Source organism: Apium graveolens, chromosome 9, assembly GCF_009905375.1.
Source record: "Apium graveolens cultivar Ventura chromosome 9, ASM990537v1, whole genome shotgun sequence".
In the NCBI taxonomy this organism is placed as follows: Eukaryota; Viridiplantae; Streptophyta; class Magnoliopsida; order Apiales; family Apiaceae; genus Apium; species Apium graveolens.
In genome coordinates, this window is record NC_133655.1 from 151,569,473 (window position 1) to 151,592,745 (window position 23,273).

Sequence of the window (23,273 nt, forward strand, 5' to 3'; positions counted from 1 at the left end):
CACAGATACATCCATCTGTATCTATGCCTTCTCAAACTCAGTTTGATGTGGCTCCAACAAATGTGGAGTCACAGCCCCATTCTCTCACAATTAACACACATCAATCACCACACACTTCATCACCATCTCTAGATGTGGATATGTTATTCCCATCAATTCCTGATTCTCCCTCTTTACAACTCAGGGAGGAGCCCCACTCAAATTCAGGTGATCATCATCTTTTAGATGATTTGTTGGATCACCCGTAAATTCTTTCAGATGTAATTGAAGGATCTGTGTCACCAAAACTCACATCAATCTACACAGATTCAACAGTTATATCACTTTCAATTTCTACTTCTTTTCCTTCTTCAACGGATATCACTCATCCGTTGACAAGTGGTTGTTCTTCAACGGATAAGCTTAACAGCAGTTATCCGTTGATACCATCAGTTTCACCTTCAACGGCTATTCCGCATCCGTTGATAGTCTCTACACACACAACTGAAACAATTCCAAGTGTAGAAGACTTGATTATTGTACAATCACTTCTAGGATTGAGGGAAGGGAGTGACAATTTGAGTGAGAGGTTGGGTTGCTCCCAGGCAAAAGGAGAGATTGAGAGCTCAAATATGCATGCTATTTTTTCCAGCATGGCAAAAGTAAGTGAGAGGAGTACCACCTTAGTAGGTGAAGGTGAGGGAGTGAGTTGTGTGAGCCAGGGGGAGCCCCTGATGCAAGAACATAGATAAAATGAGAGAAAGGCAGGTACAGCAGATATAAGGATGGATCCAGCCATTGCAAGTGAGTCAATGATTGTGAATGATGCTGAAAAGGAAAGACAATTTCAGCAACATTACAAAGCTGTAATTGATAACATTTCCTTGGATGCTGACACTTTTACTCATCCTGTTTTAGCCTATCAATTATTGGCTGCACAGGGCAATGTGGAGGCAGAAAAGACACTACATCTAGTACATACAACAGCATCTCTTCAAAGGGACAAAGCTGCTATTAAAAAGATGCCTTCAACAGCTGGTGAGTCATTTGAAGAATTTGGAGTAAATTCTGATGATGATGACTTTGTTTCTTTTGATGGAAGCATGAACTTAGGGGGAGATGAAGGCCCTAGTTCTATTCCAAATCTACCTGAATGGGCCTTAACAAAGGAGTCTACAGCAGGGCAATTCAATGTCTCCTTAGTCAAACAAATCAGTACTATCCAACAGGCCATTCAGAAAACTTCTCATGTTGGTACAAAGGCTATCCTTACAGCTCACTTGGACTCACTGCATCTCATGAAGTTGCAGCAAGTAAGACAGAATCTGAGTGTGGATGAACTCAGAAAGGATATTGCTGACTTGAAATCCTACAATTCTGAAAAATTGGATTCAGTCATGCCCTATGGTACAATGCAGGAAATTTTGTTGAGATTGAAAAAGGAATCCCATACTGAAAAGAGGCTGGCCAAATTGGAAGACAGAGTTCAAGTTAATGAAGATTCTGTGGCCACCATTCTTCACAACCAACAATCTCAAACAAATCTACTTATGCAGCTAGCAAAAGCACAGGGCTTGACCCCTCTCCTTGATGATAACAAAAAGGGGGAGAGTAAAAGGGAAGGGGAAGGAGAGCCATCTACAAAAATCCAAATATCTAAAGTGCTAGTTCCTGCCATCACTACTTCTCCAATCATTCAAATCAAAGGAAAGCCTGATGGAATTGATTTAATCCAGCTAGCAGCAGCTGAAATTCAAGTGAAAGAGCAAAGGAGGAGAATTGATGAAAGGGTGCAACAGTTGTTTGGCTCTACACAAGATAAATCAATATCTGTGAAACATAGCACAAAGGTTGAACCAATCAATATGGAGCACAAGCCAGAAAGGAGAAATAAGGTTGGAGAGACTTCTTTCAAGAATCTAAAACCTATGGTTCTCAAGCCCAACACTAGATCCAGCAAGGACTCCACAAAGAACCCTCTAGACTTTGCTCAGATGAAAGAAGTGGACTTTCCTCTTCCAAAGCCTGATGAAGACAAAGTTTTGGGTGCTAGCATCATGAAACACAAGGAGACCATGGATGAGGCAGTAAGGAGAAACATGGCTATTATCTTTAGAGAGGGAAAGAGCATTTGTGTGATGCAAGGACATCCCAAATTCTCAATAGCCAAGAGGGAAAAAACCAAAAGGTTAAAGAAAGAAGCTGAAAAACTCAAGGCTGACAAAAGAGCACAAGCAAAGCTTGAACAAAAGCTAAAGTCAAGTCTAGTTGAAAATGAGAAAGGAATTGAAGTCAGGGGTGAAGACAAGATTGCAAACTTAGATGAGGTTTTTGGGAGTATATTTGGTGAAAGTATGGAGGAAAAAGAGGAATGGCAGAAGGGAAACAGAAGAAAGGCCAAGGCACATAGAAGGAGTGAAGACAACACTGAAGAAACTAAATCTCTACCTTCCATACCTGAACCCTTTGTTGCTGATCCCACTATAAACATCCATGGTGAACCAATCATCCCAAAAGAGGAACCTATTGATTGGGACACCATCAATTTGCCTACTTTTTTAACCACTCTTCCACTACCAAAGAAACAGAAAAGAAAATCCAAATCTACACCTCCCCTAAACTCTAAGAAATTCACTCAAAAACATAAACCTAACCCTAAGCCACCCATTTCTAAAGATGATTATGTTCACATCTGTGACATAAAAGAAATTTCAGACATTGAACTCTATCTGGATGAGCTGGAGGATGTAAGGGGAATTGCTGCCTATAGACAGCTACCAGAGAGATTGGTGTTCAGATACAAAGGAGCTGGGGAAAGAACATGGCCTCTCTACAGGATTCTGAATGAAGGCTACTCTACCTTGATCAGAGTCTTTTCAGCCATACAAAAGGATTCTGGCTTTACCAGGACTGCCAAGACTGAAATTCTCAACAAGATTGCCAACATAAGGAAAACTTGGAGGGAGCCCAATGCTTTGCCCAGAACCTTACTCATTCAAGAAAGGGGAACTAAAATTCACAAATCACCTCATTGGTTGATGGAATTCAGAGATGATAAAGGAGTCAGAAGATTTTTCAGACTTGAAGACCAACTCAAGATTGCCAGCAATGAAACTCTCAAAGAAATGCAATCTAAGTTGGATATCAGTGATGAAGATGAAGCTGAATTCTTTAGACAACTCCAACTCCAAATTGAGGAAAATGACAAAGGGCTAGGAAAGAAAACCAGGGAACAAAGAAGAAAAAGATGATTTGCTCAGGCTAGAGGAGCACCCTTGGAAATACTGTAAATCTTCAATTACCTTCTAGTACATACACTTTTGCAGCACTTTTAAATTTCTACTTAGTTTCAGTTCATAAATTTGTTAAGTGTTTTGTTATCATCAAGTTAACCTTGAATTTATGTCTACAATTCTTATAGACATAAATAGGGGGAGATTGTTAGGAATATATGTGCATTAGTTTGATGATATGTCTAACAAAACATTTAAGTAGAAATCTAGTGTTTGTAGCCTCAACGGATAAGACCATTTTGGCTATCCGTTGATGGTGTAGCTTTAGTTAGAAATAAGTCTAGTGTTGTAACACATTTCAGTCTCTGAATTTGAGATATAATTCTTAAATGTTGAGGGAAATTATAAGTCATGTTGACTACTAGAGGATATGCAGATAGGAAGGCCAATTGTAAATATTTCATGCCTTGTAATTTTGTATAAATGAAATGGTGTCAACGGATAACTTAAAGACCTTCAACGGATGAGAAACAAAGCTTCAACGGATGTCTCTAAAGCTTCAACGGATGAGTGCATCAACGGATAAGTGCATCAACGGATAGAGCTTCAACTGCTAACACATCAACGGATAAAGCCATCAACGGATGAAGGCTTCAACGGATGTTCTGTTAAATAGCAGTTGACAAGTGGTAGTTGTACCTACAAACAGAGGCACATGGGTTGACAGAGACAACTGAGATGTGGTAGCCTATTTCAGGAACATCAGAAAAAGCAGCCGTTCTACTCTAGTATAAAGAGGCAATAGTCAACAATGCACTGGAGTAAAATGGAGAAGAAACAAGTGGAGAACTTATTTTATTATTGTATTTTTATCTTTGTCTTCACTTGTAAACTTGGTGATATATAAACCAAGCAGCAGCTAGTAATTAGATGAGAATTTTTCCAGAGCTGTTTAGAAAAATCTTGAGAGAAAAATTATCTAGTTTGTACTAGGACGCAGCTGTGATCAACTTCTTGAATCACAGATTTTCTGAAATACCATCTCTGGTGGAACAACAATCCACCAGAAAAGTTTTTAAGGTCTGTTGTGTTCTTTACATTAGTGTTTGAATATATATCTGTCTGTATTAGCTTAAAGCAATTCATACACTTGTTTATCTTAAACACATAGCCTTTGAAACTGCTCAAAACTTGAAAAAGTTTTGAGATTTACATTCAACCCCCCTTCTGTAAATCTCATTGTTAGTCCACTAGGAATAACAAATATCATCGATAAACACAATTACAAACTTGTCCAAATACTCCTTGAAAATTATGTTCATCAAGTCCATAAATGCTGCTGGGGCATTGGTCAATCCAAAAGACATCACTAAGAATTCATAATAACCGTACCTTGTTTAGAAAGCTGTCTTTGGTATATCTTCAGGTTTAATTTTCAATTAGTGATATCCGGATCTCAAATCAATCTTAGAGAAGTACTTGGCTCCTTTCAGCTGGTCAACCAAATCATCGATTCAGGGTAATGGATACTTGTTCTTGATCGTAAACTTGTTAAGTTCTCGATAGTCGATGCATAACCTCATGCTTCCATCTTTCTTCTTAACAAATAGCACTGGTACACCCCATGGGGATACGCTGGGTCGAATCACTCCTTTTTCTAATAATTCTTGCAATTGCTTTGCTAGCTCCTTCATTTCAACTGGCGCCATTCTGTATGGGGCCTTCGATACTGGTTCTGTTCCAGGTGCTAAGTCGATTACAAACTCAATTTCCCTATCCGGAGGAAGTCCTGGTAGTATTTCTGGAAATACGTCTGGAAATTCATTTACCACGGGAATATCTTCCAGTTTTGCTGGCTCCTGACTTTTGTCTATCATGTAGGCAATGAAATGCCCGCATCCTTGTCGTAATAGTTTCTTAGCTTGAATCATCGTCAAGAACTTCTTTGCTTGCTTCTGACCTTTAAACGTCACCGCTTTCTCGTCTAGTGTCTTCAATATTACTTTCTTATTACGACAGTCTATCTGAGCATCGTGCTTAGATAGCCAATCCATTCCTAAAATAACGTCAAATTCTCCTAACTTAAATGGTATCAAGTCAGCATCAAACTTATGGCCAGTAATCTCAATCTCACAGTTCTTACATACTTGGTTAACAGATACACGCTCCTGATTCGCTAATTCTACCGTCATAATCTCACTTAACAATTCAACCGGACAATTTAATTATCAACAACACCTTGAGAAATAAATGATTGAGTTGCTCCTGAATCTACTAGCACTTTAGCACATAAGGAGTTCACAGTAAGCGTACCTGCCACAACATCAGTATCCACGATAGCATCCTTCACAGACATATCATAAACTCTAGCTCTGGGAGGTTCATTCATTATTGGAGTAGCTCCCATGATTCGCAGTGTATTATGGACTGGAACTGGTGCCTTGTAATCCCTTTCCATGTGTCCTGGCAAGGAGTTAAGGCGGGACATCAAAGACTAGATGGATATATTTCGCCAAGAAATGTCATGGTAATGTCACCTGAGAACCAAAAGTGAGGAAAGCATTAATTACATTATTATAGATAGGTTATTTAAACCTGATCATTCTTATTTAGGAATAAACGGTTTATCCCATAAGTGGGTTAGTTGCTGCTTAAAAAATGATGGTACGTCATCAGATCCAGAAACTAATTGCAGATAATCAATATTGTGTGATTTGAAATTTGACAGAAGTATTCAGAATATGATAAATTATATCGAACTAGAATGGTATGTACTACTTTTAGATGAACAGATATTAAGTAAAGCGGAACTAAAAAGATAGGAATTTGGTTGAACAATGATAACTCAAGAGATTCAAGCTACTCCGAAGGTATGATACGAGACATAGATGTCAAAGAAGACTCTCTGATAGTATGGCATAAAGAAAGAATAAATGTTATATTTGATTAGATGTCAAGGAACGCATTGCAGTCAGTCTCGTATGAGAACTCCTTAGAACCAAAATAAATGATAATATAGGTTAAAAGTATGTCGGTGATGCCTCCAGGTTAGTGTACTTTCTTGAAAATATCTTCGCTTGATAAAATATCCTCGATTGTGCTTCAAGGAAAATAAAATATGGTGATATGTCTGTGCGTCAGTCATATTCAGTCAAGATTTTCTCGTTAATTCTTAACTCGGGAGTAATCTCGAGAATGTTAGAAATCGAATACGCCATAGTTCCAGTATATCATTCGCAGATAGACGAGAAGATTAAAAGAACGACTAAAGTGCCTCGAATGCGATTCGAAGTGATAATGACCTAAGTTAATTGAATAAAGAAACATGTGGGAATGAGGTTTAATAACCAGTAGCTATTGCAAAGGTTCATGAGCACGAATTACTAGAATTACAAAGAAAAGCTAATTAGTTAGCATTATGCTGGTCCCTTTTGCGACAGTAAAATAGTCAGGATAAGTGTAAGTAAGTTGGCTTCATCGCCACACGTTTAGCATATTCATACGGTATTTATACGTGTATACTCAGGAAAAGTAATTTAGCTCCATTGTATATAAAATGGAGGCTCGAGTTGAGTTATATGAGCAACAGATAGAATATGATGTCAACGAGAGGTTGTTAAGTAATGGTTGATGCTGCAAGTAAAAATTTATGAAAAGTTGTAAGGTTGAGGAATCAACCCGAGAAAATGAGAGTGAGATACTTGAAGGTATCACTATCTGATCCTTAGAATGATTCTGAGGACAAAATCCTTTTAAGAGGGGAAGGATGTAACATCCGGGATATCGCGTGTAATTATTTTTATTAATAAGTAATTTTTATATGATTATTATGTGATTTTTGGTGAATTATCTGATGATTGGTGTGAATATGTGAATGCTTATATGTGATACAGTATAAGTTTGTTAATTTTATTATGACCAGAGTAAAATATAGATATTTACGGTATTTTTCTGGTAATTTTTGTGCTGTTAAATGATTTTATATTGATTTATGAATTTATTAATTATTTTCTGAATAATTACAAAATTATTTTATAAAGCCGGGAATCGTCCAACTTCAACCGTTTTTACGTTTTTACAACCCGAAACTCTTCCGAAAACTCCTTCCTAACCTAATCTGGTAATTCCGGACATTTTCCGTGTTTTGACTTTTTCAATCCGGATTACGGTTTGACCCGTGCGCGGCCCAACACCAGATTTCATTACGATAACCATCTCGGTGAATCATCAAAACCCGCATTCTTGAAAGACGGGATATTATTACAATATTTTCGTATAAAGTGTTTTATAAGAAGCCCGGTTTGGATAATTATCCAGTACGGGTACTAAATTGGATCGTTTTTGCAGTTAGTTAGCGGCTAAGTAACTAATTTATCGATCCAATACTCATTTTTGCAGTTACTTAGTGGCCAAGTAACTAATTTAACGATCCAACACGAACCAATATTCCAAAAATATATATAGCCCTTTCATCATTTCATTTTATTCGAATAATCACAATTAGTCAGTAAAACCCCGTAAAATACAGAGAAAATGTCGAATTCACGTCGTGTTCTTCATAATCAAACGTACGAACGAAGGCGTTACCGAAATCCGATTCAAGCGTGCGATATATCAAAACGAAGCTCTCGAAAAGTACTTTCTGAATCAATCAACCATTTCAGTGCAGAAATCAAGGTGATTTTGTTATTTATTTATTTTAATTCGAATTATTTGATGATTAAAATATGAATTTTTGTTCTTGATGTTGTTGATATGATTTGACGATTCCATCGTGTAGATAATATTTTTCTGGTCAGTTTGGTATATTATATGTCAAAAATAGAGTTCAATAACATATAGAAAAAGGTGTTTGATTCTCAGAAATAAAATTAGGGTTCTTGATATGAATGTTCTTAATTGAAAATTAGGAGTTTCTTTATTAAGGGTTATTACCTGAAATTGATTGCACAGAATTGTAGATCGTCCAAAGACGTTTCTATTGGTGTATGGGTAGTGAACAGACGATAGCCGGAAGGGCTTCGTCTGAAAATCGTTCAAGGCGGCGGCAGGGATTTTCAGAGAGGATTTCCGGTCGATTATGTAATCTATTGATAATAAAATTCATGTATTTGCGTTCTTGGAATCCATGCCTACAAATCTGCATACATTGACGAATTTCTGAGTCAATTTCGAGTCACCGAAAAAGCTCGGGGTCGCCGTTAATGGCAACCGCCGGCGGCGTTCATCGGGGAAGATGACCAAATTGCAAATTGGTCCCCCTAGTTTGCAAAACCTACAGTTCTAGTACTGTTGTTTTAAAATTCTACGAATATTAGATTTATGTTTTAAAAAATTACGAAAACAGGATTTCTGTTTACTTTATTTAAAAAATGATATTTTCATTATTTAAAAAATCAGAAAAATGGTATATTTAATTGTTTTAAATTTAGAAAATTATTTTAATTATTTATTTATTCAAAAATAAATCGGAATTATTTTATTAATTAATTTTAGTTAGTTTTTTATTATTTTAATTAATCGATTAATTAATTATTAATTGATTAATTAATTTAATTAATTTTAATTGATTTAATAATTAGATTTAATTATTTAAAATTAATTTAAAAATTCCGAAAAATAGTTTCGAGCTTTAAAATATTATTTTAAATTATTTTCAAGACTCGATAATTATTACAAAATTATTTTAAAGTCCGATTCGGGTGTTCGAACCCTATTATTTAATTATAAATTGATTCGGAGTTCCGTTTTAATTCCGAAAAATGTTCAAAAATTCGTATTAAATACCTGAAAAATCATTTTGACCCCGAATCTTCTTTAAAAATTATTTTGATCGAATATCTTGTGTGCTATGTGCTAACTGATTGATGTGTTATATGCCTATGTGGTTATGGTTTGACTGTTTTAGTCAGAACTTTTAATCCGTATATCGGATTTGGGTGAAACGAAGGGTAGATTAAAGCTTATGACGTCTATGTGACGATTAGAATAATATGAGTATGAATAATTGATAGATACTTGTGATGCCTAGCAGAGTCAGCGAGGCATAGAAAAGGAAACCAGTGATCTATAAATAGAATCAAAGCGTAGAAAGAGAAGGAAAGTGATTGATAAATAGAAGCAAGGCATAGAAAGAGAAGAAAAGTGGTTGATGAGTAAAACTGTTAGATGAGTACAACTAAAGTGGAAATCGTCGATGATAAGGCAAGTACTTCTGAACTTCTCTTCAAGATATATTGCAAATATTTTCGAACTATTTACTTAACATGTCGCTATTATTCAAAATAATTCTTATTTTATATTGCAAGTGCTTTAAACTATTTAACCTTGAACCCTGATTCTTCTTGATCTTGAGCCATAAGCCTTGTTCTTCATAAACCATTGATTATTTAATTCTCAAATACGATCCAAACACATAGGATACTACTCCACAAATACATATCTATCACATACTGATTTGCTGATATTGAATTGCTTGATATACTAACCCTTATTCCTTGTTTAACAGAAGACCAATCCTTGGAACCCTTGAACCCCTAGTCTTCTAATTTCTGATTCTTTCCTTGATTGAAAGCCAAACTTTCTGAATCTCTTGTTATACCTTCATGGAATTGTGAATCACCATGTGCTTCAAGATAATTGTTGTTTATGATCCAGCTTGTTGAACTACATTGGTTATCATATTGAATTGTTTTAGAATTTGATGGTTTTATAAATGTGGTCCAAATTCGTGGTCAGACCAGATTCGTGGTCATAATAAGCCAATGTGTGCCTTGGATCCAGTATATAGAGCAAAGTTGGGAGCCTTGCTCGGGGTTAGTGCGTGACTGATCAGCAGCCTAATTGGTTTTTAAAATAAAAAATGAATATCCAATTCTAATCATTGCTTATTCAGAAACTTGATTCTTCTGAATCATTTCAATTGGTGATGGTTTAACCTCAATTACTTCTATTATTACTTGCTGAGCTAGTAAGCTCACTCTTGCAAAAATTTTATGTTTTCAATAGTTGAAAAGGAAATTGTTGGTAACGAGGATTTCCTGTTCAGTGTGCGAGCTAGGATTTCCTGTTATGTTGGATCGAGCTAGCAGGAGCTTTATATTATAGAGGAGTTGTGTAAGATTATAAGTACGATATCCTTAGCCATGGTAAGTTGAATTAGTTGGGATTTTGTACGATGTAATAAAGGTTAAGATTATGGCTTATTTTCAGACTTTAACCTGTTGCGATCCGTGGTTGTGTACAGAAGGGTCAATGCATATAATACTTTATATACAGGTTTAAATATTGTGGTGTGTGTTGTGAGCCCCAAACTTCTGACACGGGTTTGGAGGGCGTTACAGGTTGCTCCACATTCAATTTATTAAAAACTCCTCCATGCTTCTTTCCACAGACTTGACAATCTGGTAGAGCTGGCCTCTGCTGGGTTGATTTGTTCCCCATGGCTGGGCGGCTACCTTGGCCTCCGTTGCCTGTATTATGTCTGTTAAAATTTCTTCCGGGCTGGAACTTTCCCTTCCTCTGATTATAATTTAGAAACTTCCGTGCTTGAGGCTGTTATTCATTCCCTTCAAACTTCCTCTTCTTACCTTCATTTTCTTTCTGGGACATTTCACTTTCTGTCTCTGTAATCATAGCTTTCTGCACAACTCCCGCATACGTGTCCAATTCAAATATGGCCACCTTCCCACGGATCCATGGCTTGAGTCCTTGTTGAAACCTCTTAGCCTTCTTCCTATTAGTGTCCACATAGGATGGCACAAACCTGGACAACTCTTCAAACTTGCTTTCGTAATATATCACTGACATACTCCCCTGCTTTAACTCCAGAAATTTTAATTCTATTTGGTCCTGAACAAATTGAGGAAAATACTTCTCGAGAAACAACTCCTTGAATCTCTCCTACGCAATATCATCAGTACCTTCCAATACTTTAACAGTTTCCCACCAGTAGGTGGCTTCATTCTTCAGATAGTAACTTGCAAATTCAGTCTTTTGATCCTATTTTACCTTGACTAAGGTAAATGCCTTCTCAATCTCCTTCAACCAGACCCTTGCTTCAATCGGATCTACAGAACCCTTAAACTCTGGTGGATTCACCACCTAAAAGGTCTTAAAGGTTACCTGAGGGTTAGTGTAACACCCCCCAAATCCGGGGTCGGGGATCCGGGTTGTCACGAGTTCCATTTCCCTTAATAACACCCAATCTTAATAAATAATCAACTACTCTGTACTGTGACCCCACAATAAATACACACACCACAAGTTATAGTCTCAGAGATGAATATCCAAAAATAATCACAAGTTGTTTTATTCCACAATTATATGCCAATACACCTTAAACAGGCTTCTGAATAAATTTACATTTCTTTGCCATTATTATAATTCATAAATATACATAATCTGATACATCAAAAGTTGAAAGCCTAGCCTATTGGTAGTTCCTACCTCAGCTACGGCGGCATCAGTGCTTCTAGAAAACTGTGGAACGTCTCCTAACCTCTTGCGAATCGGGAGCTTGGTCCGGTTCATCTTGTCTATCTGATGTTGTGTGATGAAAGAAGAAAGCAAGGGTGAGCAGCAAGCCCACCAAAATAATATGCATAATGATTAATAGTATATGAGCCTTCTCTTAGTACTCATGAAAGTCTTGGTCAAAAGAAATGAACCAAGTTTGATATCTTAATGCGATGAAGTCGCAAAATATTCAGTATATATACATATATACTTTTCAAAATATTGGAAGTCCTCTTCCATACATAATATACACAGAGTTCCAGTTTATAACTGCATAAAAATATTGTTGCAAGGTGATCTCATATATCTAACCTTGTCTCAATGTTTTTCTGAAAATCTTTGTCATGCATAAGATAATCATTTACTAGATATAAGTTTAAAAGATGAAGTTACAAGATACTCCAATATACTTATATCTTCTCCAAATACTACTTGAACTACCACCGTTCAAGTTATAATTAGTTCAAAAGTTCATCACATAGATGAGACTACAAGATAATACTTGAATAGATTCAATATTTGAAATATTATTGAATGAAATAAAGTTACGAGATACTTTATTTAGTCCCGATATATATATATATATCCACATATATATCTCTTAAACATTTCCTGGAACCTCTGTTATGTAAAGTATGAACAGAGTTTGAAACATCCAATGAATTTTGGAAAGGAAAAGAATTTTGGCATAAACCAGATATCTTGCTGATCAGGCAAAGATACCAATAAGTAACCTTTTCTACTAGTAGATGGATGAATCCCCCACCGGTCATCACCCTGGCCACATAAGGACCTTGTGCTGGACCGCCACCCGGCCTCTTACGCGTTGATGGACTGCCACCCAGCCACTTACACTTTGATAGACCGTACCCCGGCCTGTCACTTATGCCGACTCAATTAGATGGGCTTACTTCCCGAACATTGGGCAAGTAATCAATTCATTTACCAAAACTGCAACCTCGTTGCGAATATAAAATACACCACAGAGCCGGATCCCCCAGGTTTTGAGCGAGTATTTAAATTCCCTTAAAAAGGAAGATCTTAAATATAAAAATGAGTTTTGGGATCCGCTCTAACTTTTAAAAATCATTTTGAAGACTCGAAAACACTTTAAAGAGTGTTTGGAGTAAAGCTGATTTAATGAAGTAAATCAGTCCCCATTATATTTAGAAAATATCTGAATATTATTATTTAAATAATATTCCCATAAAGAATAATCTTTATAAAAATAATTGAAGTAGAAGTATTAAAACTTATACTTGAAATAAATATTAAATAACCAAAGATATACCTATACGAAAGTACTATCTTTATTTGAATAATCAAAAGTGAGTTTGATTATCGACACCTTATTCTTTAATAAAATAAAGAATATATTTCAGTAATAAGCGGAGTCATAATACCTCGAATGAATATTATAAATAATATACATTAAATAAAATAAAGGAGTCATACATCCTCAAATTAATATCCAAGTAATATTCAATAAATAATATAAAGGAGTCATAAGTCCTCGAATGAATATTCAAGATAATAATCATTAATAAAATAAAGTTATCGAATAAACCTTATTCGATTAATAGTTTTGAAAACTATAACCATATATATATATAAATATATATATATATATATAATCTACTCGGGATCCTCAACTCCCGGTTTTAGAAAATGTTTTCACCTTTGGGTCCCTATACTAAGGGTATATGCAAATTACTGCTATTCTCTAGCATAGGTATTATCAACTGAACCAACAGATATATATGGCAAGAATACGAAACAGGCATGCATATATATACCATATCAGCATGCTTCAATATATCACAACATTTGCTAATTAACCAACATGCATCTATCGCAAAATAATGCATATACATATATTCATCACAACAACAGTTATAACGGGTAGAAAACTTGCCTGAGCGACTTGGGTGATAAAAGGCTCGGGACGAGTCTGGTAACCTATAAACAACAAGTAAGTTGGAATTAAACCAAAGTCACTTGTAAATCTATACTTTAACTAACTTAGACTCTAACGCTTGTTTTGCGCTTACTGATTCTCTTAAGTCCCTCGAGTACCCTCGGCTCCACCATTTTTAATAATTTAACCTTTACGAGTTTTAAGGCGATTCCTTCGCGAGTGTCTTACCAACTGCCTAACACACTTACCATAAATGTTTCATGCATTAATTAACCCTTTTTGGTCTTTAACCTATGTTTCAAAGTAAGGCGAGGGGAAAAGTTTCGTTCGCGAAACGCCGTTACTTGAAACGGTCGTTTCTCCTAAACCGTGCATCGGAATCGAACGAACTATATATCAAAACGAAGCTCGTAACATGAGCTATCTAGACATGGTAATGGTCATAATCTAGCAGGGGGTTCTCGGGTCCTAATGTTATGCACAAAAACAGTCTAAAGAAAATCGGATGTTACGACGGCTATGTTTACGCGATTTCCCAATTTTAAACCATTCAAAACCATCCACAATTCAACCCCAAATCAATCATACAACCAACATCCATCCAAAACACACTCCAACAGCCCCATCAAATCAATGTTACCAATTCATACTTATTTCTCAATTATGAACTAAGAGTTTTACTTAAGTTCATTGACTAATTAACCAAGATTTCCAACTCCAAAAATATCACAAAATCAACCAATCTCTAAACACACAATAATCATGCCTCTCACCAACTAAAATACTCATAACAAGCTTTAACATGATTACACACCCATTACCCTAACCCTTCATCTAAACATTAGGAAATTTAAACAACAAAACTTAAAGCTAAGATCATGAAGAGTTATACCTTCCTTGGAGAGTGGAGAATCAAGAGAATGGCTTGGAATCACCCTTAAAGTCCTTATCCAAGCTTAATCTAAACAAAACTTCAAGAACACAAATTTTAGTTCTTGAAAAACACTATTCACCATCTTCTTTCATGATTTCTAGAAAAAGATTGGCTTGGAATTAGAAGCTTAAACTTATAGGAAGTATGTAACTTAACTAGGAGAAGCTAGGATAATTACCTTGTAAAATAGCAAGTGGAGGAGCTTGGACTTCCCATTTCTTAAGAAAGAAGCCGAGAGCTTCATGAAGAAATGGAGGATTTGGTGTTTTGTGATTTGTTTTGCTTGGTTGCTAGGTTTTTGTTTTGTTTTAGGTCAATTACCTTGTTGCCCTTGAATTTGTGTGGTTCTCATTCAACCACACCTCCTTCCTTCCCATGTCATGCTTGTGTCATCCTCATGATGTCATCCTCCCCTCCTTGTCCTCTTTCTATTGGTTGGATGACATCATCCCCACTAATCCCCTTGATTAACTTCCTAATCGTTTGCCTCATGACCGCTGATCTGTTATACGGTTCGCTTAACTTTTGTTTTCGTTTATCGTTTGAGGGATCATACTCGGGATCTTATTACTTAGGTTCCCTTAACCTTTCTCAATATATTGTATTCCTTTTATGATCCTCTCTTATAATCCTTTAATTTAAATCCTTTTTATCTTGTTACCTTATACTCAATTCTTTCCGTATCTATTGGATTTCCGGGAAAAATCAAAGTGTTCGGAATTGGATTCTGACGATCTTTACATACACTTATATACCACATAGAGTACTAATAATATTCCATAAGATCAATAACAGAACCCCTACATAGCGTGGCATGAAAATTTTTCTCATTCAGCAAAAACACTATTCATAAGGGTTTCAAAAATTTCCAAAAATTGGGGTTATTACAGTCTCCCCTCCTTAAAAGGATTCCGTCCCGGAATCAGATAGAAAACAGTTGGGGATGCTTTTCTAGCATTGTGCCTTCTAACTCTCTAGTCAATTTTCGATATTGTGGTCCTACCACCAACTCTGCCTAGTTTGATAATCCTTCTCCTAAGCACTTGTTCCTTTTCACTCTATAACCCTTCCTGGTTGCTCCATATAGGTTACGTCGGGTTGCATATCTATGCGCTCATATGCCTCTATTTATCTGGCATCTGAATTACACTTCCTTAACATTGATACGTGAAACACGTTACGACCTGCTACATGTTCGGGGTTAGGGCTAGCTCATATGCTAACTTCCCAAACGTCTTAATATATCTAAGGGTCCAACAAATTGTAGACTTAGCTTTCCTTTCTTTCCGAACCTCATCAATCCTTTCCAAGGGATACCTATAACATTACTAGGTCCCCTATTTCATACTCTTTGTCCTTTCGTGTCATGTCCATCTTGGGCTACTACCAGCCGTCCTCTGATTAGATCTATCATATCCTTGGTCCTTTGGACTACTGCGGATCCGAGCATCTTGCGCTCTACAACTTCATCCTAACATAAGGGAGATCGACATTGTCTTCCCTCAAGGATCTCATAAGGCGACATTTCGATAATGACAAATGATCTATTGTCGTAAGAAAACTCAATCCGTGTTAAGTGATCATTCCAATTTCTTTCAAGTCTATTGCACAGACTCTCATTATAGCTTTTAGCATTAGAGCTTCTGCTTCTCAATACCCATTCTTTTCAAGTTCGTAATCGCTACTACCTTCCGTTCCTAATATTATACTGGTTATACTTTTGCTCGTTAGCGTTCTATAACCTTTTAATAACCACTTCAACCTTAGTATCACGAATGTGTTTCCATTTCGAATACTACCACAACTTTATTACTCCTTTTTCTGCTGTTTCTATTTCCCAAAGTTTGATCAATCATATAGAAGTAAAGGAATTTGTTGAGAGATCACTATGATCATGAACACTTGTTATATTGCATAGTTAGTACAGAAGGTGGCCAGCCTTTAGTACTTGACAAGCAATTAAACAATAGATGGTATCCTACTAGGCTTCTATCACATAGATAGATAGTCATTCGGCAATACCTCCCCTTCTGGAAGGGTTGTTCTTCTCAGATTACATGAAATGAAAAGAAGAGAAAAGAACGAACTGAAGAGAATTGTATATATAAAAAAAAAATATACTGCCACAAAATATCTGGCTTGGAACCTACCTCTGAATTATAGAGGTTTGTCATAGGAGAACAAAACATAAACGTATTTATATCAGCATCAAGTATTATAACATCGTATTTCCCATGCCTAAATATTTCTATTCCGTTCATCATTCTATGGACCCATGCTCTTCCTCGAGCTTATACACAATCACCTTTGAAACTCCCTCGACATCGAAAATCGAATCTGGGATCTCATTCTAGACCTCATCGTTACTAGAACCCATTTCTATACCGCAACCTTCTTTGTATAATAATACGACTCTCTATTGATAAGAAAGAATAAATATTCACTAGGTAGATACTCTACTTAATTAGTCTATCAATGATAACTTATACACTACCACGACCCGATTAGTGGTACTCAATCTCAACACTCATTCCAATACAACTCTCACGGTTGTAATTACTCGCAGAATCATTGCTGCCTTACTATGGTCCACCACTGACCTACTGTAGTCATTCATTTTCCATGAAGTCTTAATAGCTAACCATACGGAGTCCATACATCTCGTATCTAATTCTCCTAAGGAGTTAACATAACCACCAATCACAATTCATGAAGAACACTCCAAACTCTGACGTACTTTCATGACATGAAGCAGATAAAATTGCAGAAGAGTTTCAATCAAAGCAACGATAGCAGGTTAATACCATTCTTAATCATATGCCTTAAATAGAAGACTTAACTCAAAGGTTCGTCTAGTCCTTTTGAAACATGGTCCAGGCTCATTCTCAAGATAGTACCTTCTAAGATAGATAGCCCGCTCATGGCGATTACACGAATTAAACCTTTACCAACTACTATTACGGCTGGGTATTGCACAATCATCAGAAGGAATGTCAATCTTCCAAACCATAATACAACCTTCAGCTTTTAACCATCATCACTGTATCCTTTGGCACAAGTGCCTACAATTATCCTTTTACCGTTAAAGTGTCGGCCACCTCTTTGGCCTTTCCTGATAGTAATAGTTCCTTACAGTCAATGTCATTTTAACCACCTCCAAATAAATTTTCTACCTTATTTCAATCACAGCTTATGTGAAAATGCTTTTCTTTAATATCTGATGAGTAAATAAAAAAAAATATCACCATTTTTCCATAAGTTATTGCCTCAATCTTTAGAGGCTAATCACTGTCAAGACTGACTCTTAATCATACTTAGAACATCTTTTATCTTAAGTCCTAATTGCCCTGAACAATTTCGACCATTACTGGTTCGATCCATACTTTCTCGTGGTTTAACACGTGCCCCACTTGGCAACATTATAATTACGTCATATTTCCTTTATCAACATTTCTATTCTTGAGAATTTTGAATATTACCTTTCTCCTTGTAAAACCTCTAAGGTTATCCTTCAATCGTTCCTCCTGTATTCCCTAGATACAGGGCATATCAAGATACCATTTATTAATACCAGAATCATTGTCTATATACTTCTGAAAAATTTCTCCACTGATTCTTAAAGGTTGTTGTTACCTTAACCCTTTCCCAATCATTCTGTCAAAACTCATATTGTCCCTATTAAGGGTGAAATGCCAACCTTTATGCATTCCCCTAGGATTCATTTTAAGTTACCGATGTTCTATCCTTAATTCCACCTTTAAAAGGTACCTGCATCCTTCCATGGATAAATCAAGTCATATATCCCTGATAAGGGTGTCTTATTCAATCATTCCCACCTCGATAGTATATGCCTAATTTCACAATGACATATGTATTCAAAATGGGGTCAATCAATATGGCCTCCAAAAGATAACAACGGTTGTCCGCTTGACTCGCCGAATTTGGTAACGATAACAAGGATGTTCTGGAGAATATTGGTCGTGTTCAACGTGAACTTCTTCTTAATAATTCCTTATTTACTTTTGTTGTTTATCTCAACAGTCACCTCAATGTTGGGATGTCTTTCATACCTGGCGTCTCCCTTTCTGGGTATCAAGCCACCGGTCTTACACTTCACATTCTTGAAGGTCACTTCCTTCATCCAATTTTCCTAATTTCTTACTTTCTTGTCTTCTCAGTCTATCCGCGTCTCATTATTTATCCTTCGAACTATCTCAAGGTTTTCCTCGAATCCTCCCAACTTAAAGGGGATAAAATATACATAACTCTTATGCCTTCAACCATCAATTTTAACTCATGGTGAATCACCCTCATCCTGACGATTACATACTCTTCTATTTCTATTTCTACGAGTCTTTAGGGTTTCCTCATACACAACTCCCTTATCATTCCTCAAACTCTCTTGCCTTTATATTCCTTTCTATTATCGTTATTTCATGAACCAACACAACATAAGCATTGTTTTCAAACATCCCGTCATTCTGGATTCGTGTCTTCAGAATGAATCTTGATAACTTTTACAACTTAGATTCATAATTCATCATACTCGTCTGCCTTTGTTCTGGCTCTAAAGCTTTTACACTTTTCCATAACCTTGGGAATTACTTTCCCAAAAACAATTGGCTGAACTTTAATCAGTTTATTATAATCTCTTGCTCCGTGCCTTCCTTGGCCTTTCACCAGCGGGTGGTCTCTCTCTTAGGAGGGTGAGTGATAAAAACAGTCTTTTGTGATTCGTCAATCATTTAGAATCTCAAATGATTCCTATATTTCCTTTAGCCAGGCCCTTGCCTCGACTGGGTCAGCTTGTTCCTTGGAACTCTGAGAGCTTAGCGATTTAAAGGTCCTGAAAGAATTTCCCACCGCACTGTCCCCTCAGGGTGGTGGTTGGGGATAATAGTCTAAGTTCTCTTTAGACAGGTCCATGAATTGCCGTATAGGGGTACCATCTCGGGTCTCCTTTCCTTACTCGACTTTTGTTTCCTCAGTCTAAATATTTCTTCCTACTACCCATAATTGGGGTCATCTTACATAATTTAAATCCTTATTTTCCACTTCATCATGTTATGGGTTCCTTTTGTCTTGGTGGCAACCTCCCTGACTATCACGTTCAGGGTTTGCTCTAACTCTTTTTCCTCAAACTAGCTTTCATCTAAGATTTCATCTTTAAGCTCTTAAACATCTGGAACCCAAATTCTATAGGAATACCTCATTATTCCCTTAATTATCTTGACGCGTACGCGATTACCTTGCTGTGCTGTATAAGAAGCACCCTAATTCCTTATGCGAAGCGTCACTACATTTCACAAAATCTCATTTTCCATCCGGCAACGCCAACATAGGGAACGTCACCAACCTTTGCTTCGGTTCTTAAAAGTTGTTCTCGCATTTCTCTGTCTATTGGAACTTCTCAGTCTTATGAGTAAGCCGCGTTAAAGGGGCTACTATCTTTACAAACTTGAACGAACCTCCGGTAGTGACCGGCCAATCCTACCTCTGGGAGTTGCCCTAACCATGGTCATCAATTCCTCAGTGGTCCTTTATTCATTCTTTTCAGGATCCTTCACGGAATCCTCCTCAGCAACAATCCCTTTTAGGACAACATCCTCAACCGTTACATCCTCAATATCAACATCATCCGGTCCTGCGTTAGGACGCTCTATCGGATCCATAATCTGATCTCCAATAAGTAATAATACATCGTCGCGTTGTTGCTCCTCAACTTCCGGGTTCAGAGTCCCGTTACCATATACGATAAAGAACTACGCTTCTATCATGATATTTATAAGGGTTCCCATAGGGGTTTTAACTGTCAGTACTACGTTAGGTAGTCCGACTATGAACTTGGCAAGAGTTCTTATTATCTTAGTGAACTTATTATCTTAACGTCACATCATCTCTGAGGTTTATAACGCTTAGCTCTGATACCATTTCTGTAACACCCCCCAAATCCAGGGTCGGGGATCCGGGTTGTCACGAGTTCCATTTCCCTTAATAACACCCAATCTTAATAAATAATCAACTACTCTGTACTGTGACCCCACAATAAACACACACACCACAAGTTATAGTCTCAGAGATGAATATCCAAAAATAATCACAAGTCGTTTTATTCCACAATTATATGCCAATACACCTTAAACAGGTTTCTGAATAAATTTACATTTCTTTGCCATTATTATAATTCATAAATATACATAATCTGATACATCAAAAGTTGAAAGCCTAGCCTATTGGTAGTTCCTACCTCAGCTACGGCGGCATCAGTGCTTCTAGAAAACTGCGGAACGTCTCCTAACCTCTTGCGAATCGGGAGCTTGGTCCGGTTCATCTTGTCTATCTGATGTTGTGTGATGAAAGAAGAAAGCAAGGGTGAGCAGCAAGCCCACCAAAATAATATGCATAATGATTAATAGTATATGAGCCTTCTCTTAGTACTCATGAAAGTCTTGGTCAAAAGAAATGAACCAAGTTTGATATCTTAATGCGATGAAGTCACAAAATATTCAGTATATATACATATATACTTTTCAAAATATTGGAAGTCCTCTTCCATACATAATATACACAGAGTTCCAGTTTATAACTGCATAAAAATATTGTTGCAAGGTGATCTCATATATCTAACCTTGTCTCAATGTTTTTCTGAAAATCTTTGTCATGCATAAGATAATCATTTACTAGATATAAGTTTAAAAGATGAAGTTACAAGATACTCCAATATACTTATATCTTCTCCAAATACTACTTGAACTACCACCGTTCAAGTTATAATTAGTTCAAAAGTTCATCACATAGATGAGACTACAAGATAATACTTGAATAGATTCAATCTTTGAAATATTATTGAATGAAATAAAGTTACGAGATACTTTATTTAGTCCCGATATATATATCCACATATATATCTCTTAAACATTTCCTGGAACCTCTGTTATGTAAAGTATGAACAGAGTTTGAAACATCCAATGAATTTTGGAAAGGAAAAGAATTTTGGCATAAACCAGATATCTTGCTGATCAGGCAAAGATACCAATAAGTAACCTTTTCTACTAGTAGATGGATGAATCCCCCACCGGTCATCACCCTGGCCACATAAGGACCTTGTGCTGGACCGCCACCCGGCCTCTTACGCGTTGATGGACTGCCACCCAGCCACTTATACTTTGATAGACCGTACCCCGGCCTGTCACTTATGCCGACTCAATTAGATGGGCTTACTTCCCGAACATTGGGCAAGTAATCAATTCATTTACCAAAACTGCAACCTCGTTGCGAATATAAAATACACCACAGAGCCGGATTCCCCAGGTTTTGAGCGAGTATTTAAATCCCCTTAAAAAGGAAGATCTTAAATATAAAAATGAGTTTTGGGATCCGCTCTAACTTTTAAAAATCATTTTGAAGACTCGAAAATACTTTAAAGAGTGTTTGGAGTAAAGCTGATTTAATGAAGTAAATCAGTCCCCATTATATTTAGAAAATGTCTGAATATTATTATTTAAAAAATATTCCCATAAAGAATAATCTTTATAAAAATAATTGAAGTAGAAGTATTAAAACTTATACTTGAAATAAATATTAAATAACCAAAGATATACATATACGAAAGTACTATCTTTATTTGAATAATCAAAAGTGAGTTTGATTATCGACACCTTATTCTTTAATAAAATAAAGAATATATTTCAGTAATAAGCGGAGTCATAATACCTCGAATGAATATTATAAATAATATTCATTAAATAAAATAAAGGAGTCATACATCCTCAAATGAATATCCAAGTAATATTCAATAAATAATATAAAGGAGTCATAAGTCCTCGAATGAATATTCAAGATAATATTCATTAATAAAATAAAGTTATCGAATAAACCTTATTCGATTAATAGTTTTGAAAACTATAACCATATATATATATATAAATATATATATATATAATCTACTCGGGATCCTCGACTCCCGGTTTTAGAAAATGTTTTCACCTTTGGGTCCCTATACTAAGGGTATATGCAAATTACTGCTATTCTCTAGCATAGGTATTATCAACTGAACCAACAGATATATATGGCAAGAATACGAAACAGGCATGCATATATATACCATATCAGCATGCTTCAATATATCGCAACATTTTCTAATTAACCAACATGCATCTATCGCAAGATAATGCATATACATATATTCATCACAACAACAGTTATAACGGGTAGAAAACTTGCCTGAGCGACTTGGGGTGATAAAAGACTCGGGACGAGTCTGGTAACCTATAAACAACAAGTAAGTTGGAATTAAACCAAAGTCACTTGTAAATCTATACTTTAACTAACTTAGACTCTAACACTTGTTTTGCGCTTACTGATTCTCTTAAGTCACTCGAGTACCCTCGGCTCCACCATTTTTAATAATTTAACCTTTACGAGTTTTAAGGCGATTCCTTCGCGAGTGTCTTACCAACTGCCTAACACACTTACCATAAATGTTTCATGCATTAATTAACCCTTTTTGGTCTTTAACCTATGTTTCAAAGTAAGGCGAGGGGAAAAGTTTCGTTCGCGAAACGCCGTTACTTGAAACGGTCGTTTCTCCTAAACCGTGCATCGGAATCGAACGAACTATATATCAAAATGAAGCTCGTAACATGAGCTATCTAGACATGGTAATGTTCATAATCTAGCAGGGGGTTCTCGG